Below are 8694 nucleotides of genomic sequence, written 5' to 3' on the forward strand. Positions count from 1 at the left end.
CACGCATGCGCCCCACACACCCAGTGTCTCGCGCTTGTTCTGCATCTTCACAGGAACATGAGGGACTCAAGGCACTGGGTGATTAACCCTTATGTGTCTTCTCTGCTGAGTCAACACAGTTCTTTTCAACTCACTCAAGAACAGGAGGATATGCTTCGTCAGGCTAGGCTGTGAAGCGCAGGTGCCCTGCCCCCCCCACACACACACACACTCCAGGGCACACACCACCACACTGTGGGGCTAGGGGAGAACAGGATCTCCGTTAGTCATGTGGCAAAGATGCATTAAACAAGAGAAACCACAGAAGATCTCAGAAGTAAATATTGGAGGTATGGCAGAAGAAAAAGGCCAAATGCTAGCATATCAACAAGCATTCTTAAAAGACTTGAAACTCGGAAAACAAACACTAGATATAGATGAAGATATATATATATATATATATATATATATATATATATATATATATATATATATATATATATATATATATATATATATATATATGTTGGGACCGTTTGGAGTCCTGGCCTCCAGCTGCTCTCCCCTGCTAGTGACCTTTACTTAGCCTTCTGATTTGAGCTACGGAAAGTTGTGTCCAGCTCTGCTTCCTGAGCACGTGCTGTCCTTGATTGAGGATCAGGAGATGAGGTTTTCACCTGCTGGCCCACCTGCTGGTGTTGGGTAAGCCTCCGTGGTGCTATTCAATAAAGGGCTTCTTTACCAGTGACTAGAGGTGTGTGTCTGTCTATGCCGTCTCTGTGTGTCTTTGTGGGTTTCATTCTCCAGCCCCTTGCCCGAGGCTCACCAATGCTCCTGTAGTACAGGCACCGCAATACAGGAAAAGTGCTGTCCTGTCACGTAGTACAGTTCGGACGCTAGATATAGAGAGAGATATGTTTTGTTTGTCAGGACAGGGTTTCTCTGGTTGTCCTGGAACTTGTGAAGACCAGGCTGCTGGCCTCAAACTCACAGAGCCTGCCTCTACCTCATGAGAGCTGGGATTAAAGGCAGGCGCCACCACCTCCTGGCAACATTCAATACCTTAAACTGAGTGCTGTGGAGTATTTAAAAAGATATCCAAACAGCTAGCTCGAGATAAACCAATGAACCGTCCACCAAACAAGGGATATCCGCGCCCAGAAGGAACTCACCATCATCCACCCAAGAAGGCAGTGATGGACGGTTGGGCACAAAGGACCCATAAAGGTACCCAGTGCCAAACTTGGGGCTTTCTCCAGTGAAAATGAACCATCTTGGGATTCCACATTCGAGTACCAAAAACTGTCAACCCAAAATCACAGCTTTCACCACAAGGGAAATAAGTGACAGGTTCTGGAGTCAAATAGAAGTGACAAAGATCTAGAAACATGTGGTCACAGCGCCAATACTATGACCTAATGGGCTGACAACTTCATAAAGCTTTCATAGTTGTGTAACAGAGGAGAGACATAAGCTGAAGCACTTTTAAATGCATTGGTGGTCTAGAGAGATGGCTCAGTGGCTAGGCGCATGTGTTGCTCTCACCAAGGACTAGGGTTGGTTCCTAGCACACACACGGCCATTCACAACCATCCTTAACCCACTCAGGGGATCAGACAATGGGGATCTGTCACCCTCTTTTGACCTCCAGAGGCACCAGGCATGCGTGTGATACACATACATGGCAGCAGGCAAAACGCTCACAAATATGAAATGCATAAAATTTTTAAGTGTCTTATGTGTCTGGGTATTTTGCCTGCATGTATGTCTGTGTACCATGTGCAGCTCACAATGAGGTAAGAAGACATTCTAAAACCTGGAACTGGAGTTAGAGACAGTTGTGAGCTACCGTGTCGGTGTTGGGAATTGAACCAGGGTCCTCTGGAAGAGCAGCAGGTGGTCTCAAGTTCTGAACCATCTCTACAGATTCATAAGATAAATCTTAAAAATTAACTAAAATACATTAGCAGACAGGTTATGGCGATGGGAGGTTATAGGCCTCATGTGCTATCGGATGATATTCTCTGCCTCTAAGTTGGCGGGAGCTAGTAGTTAATACTTTCCCAAAGGGTTTAGGTAACAGTCACAAGAATGTTACATAAAACACAGAGGTAAGTAATGCATAATTAATAATGGATCTAAAATATATCCCAATATAATGTGGTTCTGGGGCTGCAGCATTCCAAATCTCCACAGTCACGTGACTTCAACCAATCAGCCCTGGAGAATCTCCCATAGAGAATCTCCCATACAGGCGATGCTTTCTTTCTGAGAACTTCGGCTCACATAGTAAAGAGGACGTCTATGTGATAGGATGGTCAGGTCCAGAAAGACCAACTTCAAACAGGGTGAGAAGAGCATCCATTCACAGTGTGAGAATGTGAAAAGAAAGCATTGGATCAGAACTGCATGGTCGTCAGCTGGCAGAAGACCACGTAGGGACCAAAGTCTGGGAGCCAAAGCAGAGGAACTTTCTCACAGACTCTGAACTGCTCACAGATTGAAAAGAATCTCACAGAGGTAGGACGAACATGTAAACCCCGAAGGAATGTACAGAGGAAAGGCCAGCATCCGAGACTCCACCTGTGAAGCACAGACACTGTACCAGATCCATCAAAGGAAGACCCCAAGGGGACAACAGAACCATCTGCTGCAGGGGGACTCCCAGGAGTGAGAGAGGTTTCTGAGAGCTAGGGAAGAGACAAGAGTCTTGCCAGAAAGGCCTCGTGCTCTTTGTTCACAGAAGCCTTCCTGCCATACCTGTTCTTCCCTTATTTAGTACCCAGTTACGTTGCTCAGTCCTGCTATTCTTGCCGTACACCACTTACATTCCTTGTTGCTGTTTGTCTTCCCTTTACCTCTCTCCTGGAGAACAGGCTGGCCTGATTGCTGGGGCTCCGCATCCCATCCTCCTGGAAGGCGTTGTTTTTTTGTTTTTGTTTTTTAATGTTTTCTTTATTATTAATTATGTATATAGTATTCTGCCTGCATTTACACCTGCAGGCCAGCAGAGGGCATCAGATCTCCTTACAGATGGTTGTGAGCCTCCATGTGGTTGCTGGGAATTAAACTCAGGACCTTTGGAAGAACAGCCAGTGATCTTAACCTCTAAGCCATCTCTCCAGCCCCGAAGATGTTGTTTCTAACAAAAATCTCAACTGTTTGATTTTACAAATAAATACTCGGGAGCCAGATGCCAGGATGAAAACATGCTAGCAGTTCAAAGAGGCAGAGAAAGCACCCAGCTGACCTTCCTCCTCAGCCAGTGTCCCAGAAACCTCTCTCCCCACCACCATCTCAGACAAGTCTCCTCAAACTCGATGTCCCTGGCCTCCATTTCCTGTGCATCTCTCTGTCTGTCCTCCTGACTCCCTCTTATTCTCTATGGTTTTTTTTTTTTTTGTATGTTCACTTCCTGTCAATTGGTTGCTTGCTCCCCCTCTTGACCCATGGTTGACTTTATTTAATCCTGTTTACAGTATTCAAGCAGAAAACTCTTGAATTAAAGGTGTGCGCTAGGGCTGAGCCACACCACAACTAGAAACAGGTTTTTCCAGTAAATCACGCAGTCTCAGGGTTCAGTGTGATGGAATTTCTGACAACAGGAAGGTAAGGCCGTTCTGTGTTATTTGATGACACATCTCTACCTCTCTCTATTCACGCTACCTTTAGTCAAAGCTCTCTCACCCCCGCCCCATTTCCATCCCTATTGTCCCCCTTCTGATTGTATTCCACGCGCCTGCCTTCTGGTACCCCAATATTGATCACTAAGATTGCTCTGCTGTTTTCCTTTCCACTCAAACAGTAACTACTAAGGTCCCTTGGCTCTCTAAAGTGACTGACGTACAAGGACTGATATTGTTTTAGTAAACTATTGGTCTATTTTCATAGTAAGTGCACTCGCAGGTAGTGTCTATTGCTAAAGACAGTACTTTACTCTCAAAGAACCACTGCGAATCAAGTCTGGGACCCTGAGTAACAGTCTAACACGAGAAAAATCACACTTCAGCCTACTACAGTCTTGTCCCTATTAAAAACTGTAAACACAAGAGACTGGAGAGATTGCTCAGTGGTTAGAACTGACTGCTCTTCCAGAGGACCTGGGTTCTTTTCCCAGCACCATATTGCAGCTCACAACCTTCCATAACTCCAGATCCCGGGGATCCAGTGCTCTCTGCTGGCTACCATGCATGCACATGGTACACAGCTGTACATGCAGCCAAAACACCCAGCGCATAACATAAATAAAAATAATAATAATGTTTAAAACATGTAAATCTTCCACTGAAAGAAACGTTTTTCAAGGATAAGTTTTGTAGTGCTATTTTCCTGTATATTTTATGGGACACTTTCGGAAGCGTTCATATTAAATCATCTTTAAAAATCTGGCAGAATTCAGCACTGAACCCATCTGCTCTTGAGGTTTTCTTTGGGGAAAGTATTAGCTGCTGTCTCATTCCGCCTGTTACAGGTCTGGTTAAATTGTTTTATCCCTTCTTACTTTCATTTTGGTAGGTTGTATACATTCAGAGATTTATTCATTTCTTATTGGTTTCTAGTGTTTGAAACACATGTTTTCAAAGTATTCCCTAACAGGCTTCTGGATTTCATTGGAGTCCGTCGTAAAAACGCCCTTTAGTTTCTAGTTTCTTTTGGTTAGTTCAACTAGGGGTTTCTCAATCTTGCTAACTTTCTAAAGAACAAACTCTTTGTTTAAGTCTATGTATTATTGTCTTGGTCTTGTTTCATTAATTTCTGCCATAACCTTTATGATTTCTCGTGGTTACCACATTTGGGTTGGCTTCTTGTTTTTTCTGCAGCCTTGAAGTGCATCACTAGGTTACTATTTGCAATCTCCTGCATTTTTTAATTCAAGGTCTTATGGTTATAAGCTTTACTCTTTGGACGACCTTGGTTGTTTCTCAGGGAATGTGTGGGTTGTGTTCTCTTTTTCATAGCTTCTAGGAACGTTATCTATTTCTGTCTCCCCACTTCTCTGCATGTGTGTATGATGTGTGTGTATGTGTGCACATGGAGGGGGTTCCATGCACATGTACAAATGTGAATGGCAGCCAGAAGCCAATATCAAGCTTCTCCCTTGCTCTTCACATTACTTTTTGAGGCGGCATCACTCACTAACCCTGAATCTCACCAAATCAAACTAGCTGGCCAAGAAGCCCCAGAGACCCTGCTGTCTTCCTCTTCTCCACTTTCTTTGTGGGCACTGGGGATCAAAACTCAGGTCTTCGTGACTGTACAGCAAACACTTTATCAACTGCATCATTACCCAAGCCCCTTGTGCTGGCTAGCTCTTTGTCAACTTGACACAAACCAAGAGTCATCTGAAGAGAAGGATCTTCAACTGAGAAAATGCTTCCATATGATCAACCTGTCAGCAAGCAAGGAGAGTCAAGGCAATAAGAAGCACTTCACCAGGGCCTCTGCATCATCTACCGTTCTAGGTTCCTTCCTTGAGTTCCGGCTCTGACTTCTCTGATGATGGACTAAAAGATGTAAGATGAAATAACCCTTTCCAGACTAATTTGTTTTTGGTCATGGTGTTTTATCACAGCAACTGAATCCCTAACTATGAAATCCATACTTCTCAGAGAGGGTTTTTCCCATCCCTAGTTTAATCAATTATTCCCTGTTCATTCAAAAATCTGTTGTTCAATCTCCAAGTATTTACATGTTATTGGTTTCTAACTTTATTCCTTTATTGTCTGATAAGATGCAATGAATTATCTTAACTTTTGTATTTTTAAATCTCATTTCATGGCCTGTAATATGATTGGTTTTTGAGATAGATCCATGGGATGCTGAGAATTATTCTCTATCTATTCAATAGGATCATTTGTAAATAACCATTGAATCCAGTTGGTCTTTGCTCTACTTAGTTATGAAGTTTCTTTGCTGACTTTTTAGGCTTTTTTATTATTATTACTTTTTATTTGTTTGTTTAAAAAAATTTCCACTTCCTCCCCTCCTCCCCATACCCTCCCATTCCCCCTACTCCCACTCCCCCCCCCCCACTCCCTCTCCTCCTCCATCTCCAGTCCAAAGAGCAGTCAGGGTTTTCTGCCCTGTGGGAAGTTCAAGTTCCTCCCCGCTCCCTCCAGGCCTAGGAAAGTGAGCATCCAAACAGACTAGGATCCCAAACAGCCAGTACATGCAGACAGAACAAGACCCAGTGCCATTGTCAATGGCTTCTCAGTCAGCCCCCATGTCAGCCACATTCAGAGAATCTGGTTTGATCTCGTTCAGTCCCAGTCCTGCTGGCCTTGGTGAGCTCTCAATCAATCAGTCCCCTTGTATCAGTGGGTGAACGCACCCCTCGTGGTCCTGATTTTCTTTTTCATGTTCACCCTCCTTCTGCTCCTCATTTGGATCTTGGGGGCTTTTTTGTTTTTTAGGGGCTTTTATTTATTAGTTTTAAAGGCCTATCTAACTATGAGAGTGGAACACTGAAGTCTCCCCTACTAATGTATCAGGGCCCTTTGTGGGTTTTGGTTTTTCCTTGATGAAACTGAGAGCCACAATATTTCACACATAAATATTACAATTATTAAATCCTCCTAATGAATTGTTCCCCAACCTACATCAGCAAGTCATTCTTCAGTGACAGGCTCCTGAGAGGAAGGGTCAGAGAATGAGAAAATAATAAAGGAGACAAGAAAGTTTGGGATCAGTCTTGCCCAAGCCAATGGCTCATGCAAGCAAGTTTATTAAGTACAGCATCTTATATACAGTTTTCAGGGGAGAATGGAACACAGTCAACAGATAATGAGACAGTCAGCTGGAAGCTCATCAAACAATGTAGTACAAAGAGAACAAGGATATCTCAAATGCATCATGAACCAAGCACACAGCAGTCTTTGAAGTGATAAACACAGCCATTTAGGGGTAAGAGTTCAGTTCCCAGAGTCTAAAGTCACGGCTCCTCCAAGGCCCTGACCTCAGGCCAATGCAGCCTCTACAAGCAAGTTCTGGTTTTAGACTAGGAACTGTGTTCCTTCTCCATACATCAGGTCCTCAGGGAAACTATGATCAGACTGGCTCCCAGCAGTTACCTTTAATAATATGCAGTGACTACCGTTCTCTCTTTGGACTAGTTTTGCTTTGAAGACTACTTCATCACATACAAGACCTGCTATACCTACTCACGGTTTTGTTTGGAAAGTTAATTTCTTTCATTTGGCTCTGCTTTTGAATGTCTTTACTGGCAAGAGACAACAGATAGGTGGATTTTTTTTTCTTTTTAATTCAGTTAGTCTGCATCACTTTGTCAGTTGAGGATATTTGCGCTCCTGGTTCGTATTGAGAAGGGTTTCTTGTTTCCTGTGATTTTGTTAGTTGATATTCTGGTTAGTTGGACAATTGGTATTTCTTTTCTTCTTCCCCCATTAGATAGAAGTTTGCTAGTCTGCTGCACTGGGCATGATTGATTCTTCCCCAGCTCTTTTTGGTTCATCTATTCCCCTCATCAAATGCACTCTCCTGTGTTCTTGTGGGTGAGACTGTTTTTCTTCTTCCTCGATGAATATTACTCCTCCAGGGTAGGAAGACAAGGTCTCGTTATGGACCCTTGGATGTCCTAGAACTAACCAGGCTGCCCTAAAACTCACAGATCTATCTTCCTCTGCCTCCTGAGTTCTGGGATTAAAGATTTGTTACCTCCTCACCCGGCTAACTATTCTTGTCAAACTTGTCTGGAGTGCTGGGTGCGCTGTCACGAACTGCCTTCTTATGTATTTGTCTTGAAATGTCCTTATTGCTTCATCGAGTTTGAGAAAGAATTCAAAATCCTACTTTTAAAAAGGACCAATGACCTCAAACAAGCAGAGGAACAAACTAATGTAATCAATCCAGGACGTAGTCAAGACAGTCACTAAAGTGAATGACAGTAACCTGAAGCTCAGCAAGGAACCAGAATACCAAAAAAAGAACCAACAGAAATTCAGAAAATGAAAGAAACAAACAAACAGGACTGGGAAAGGTTTAACAGGTACCACTCTTGCAGAAGATACAAACTTGGTTCCCAGCACCCATGTTAAGCATCTTGCAATCACCTGGAACTCCAACTCCAGGGGACTGGCACGCTCTTCTGACCTCCTCAATCATCCTTACTGGGACGGTGTGGTTACCCCCTTCCCTGGGACCATTTGTATCAGTATCCACAGTAGTGAGAAGGGTCTTCTAGTCTCAGCAGTTCAGATAAATTAGTGTGTCCTTCCAGATGAGGACAGAGCATAGACAGCTCTCCCTCAGGATCTCCTGCCTAGAGCTCCCCGTCCACACTTCCCCACTCCCAGGAAGTTACAGCATTGCCCTTAATTACTTAAGCCTTCCATGGGCAGAGCATTATGTGATATGTACTCTGAACTACGGAGAAGAATCCCCCTCCTGAAAACCTTTGTGTGCCAGTAGCTCGTTGGTTTCCACAGCACGGCACTCCCTTGGAGTCACTTTCTCTGGCTGGCAATCTGGTGCTCGGCTTTCCTGGCCATGCATCACATATTCATCCTCTTGTATGGACTCTGCTCCTGTCTCCCTCTGCGTGCTTTTCACCAGCCCAGTTCTGTCTGAATTCCTGGTGCCTCTCCTGCATGAAACTCATTGGTAGAGACAATTAATGCTGACTTGCATTGTGCCACCACAGCAGCAGCAGAAGGGTCTCAAAGTGAGTTCCAGTACAACCAGGGGTACTCTGAGAAA

The sequence above is a fragment of the Myodes glareolus genome, chromosome 3 (genome assembly GCF_982192425.1).
Source record: "Myodes glareolus chromosome 3, mMyoGla1.1, whole genome shotgun sequence".
Classification (NCBI taxonomy): Eukaryota; Metazoa; Chordata; class Mammalia; order Rodentia; family Cricetidae; genus Myodes; species Myodes glareolus.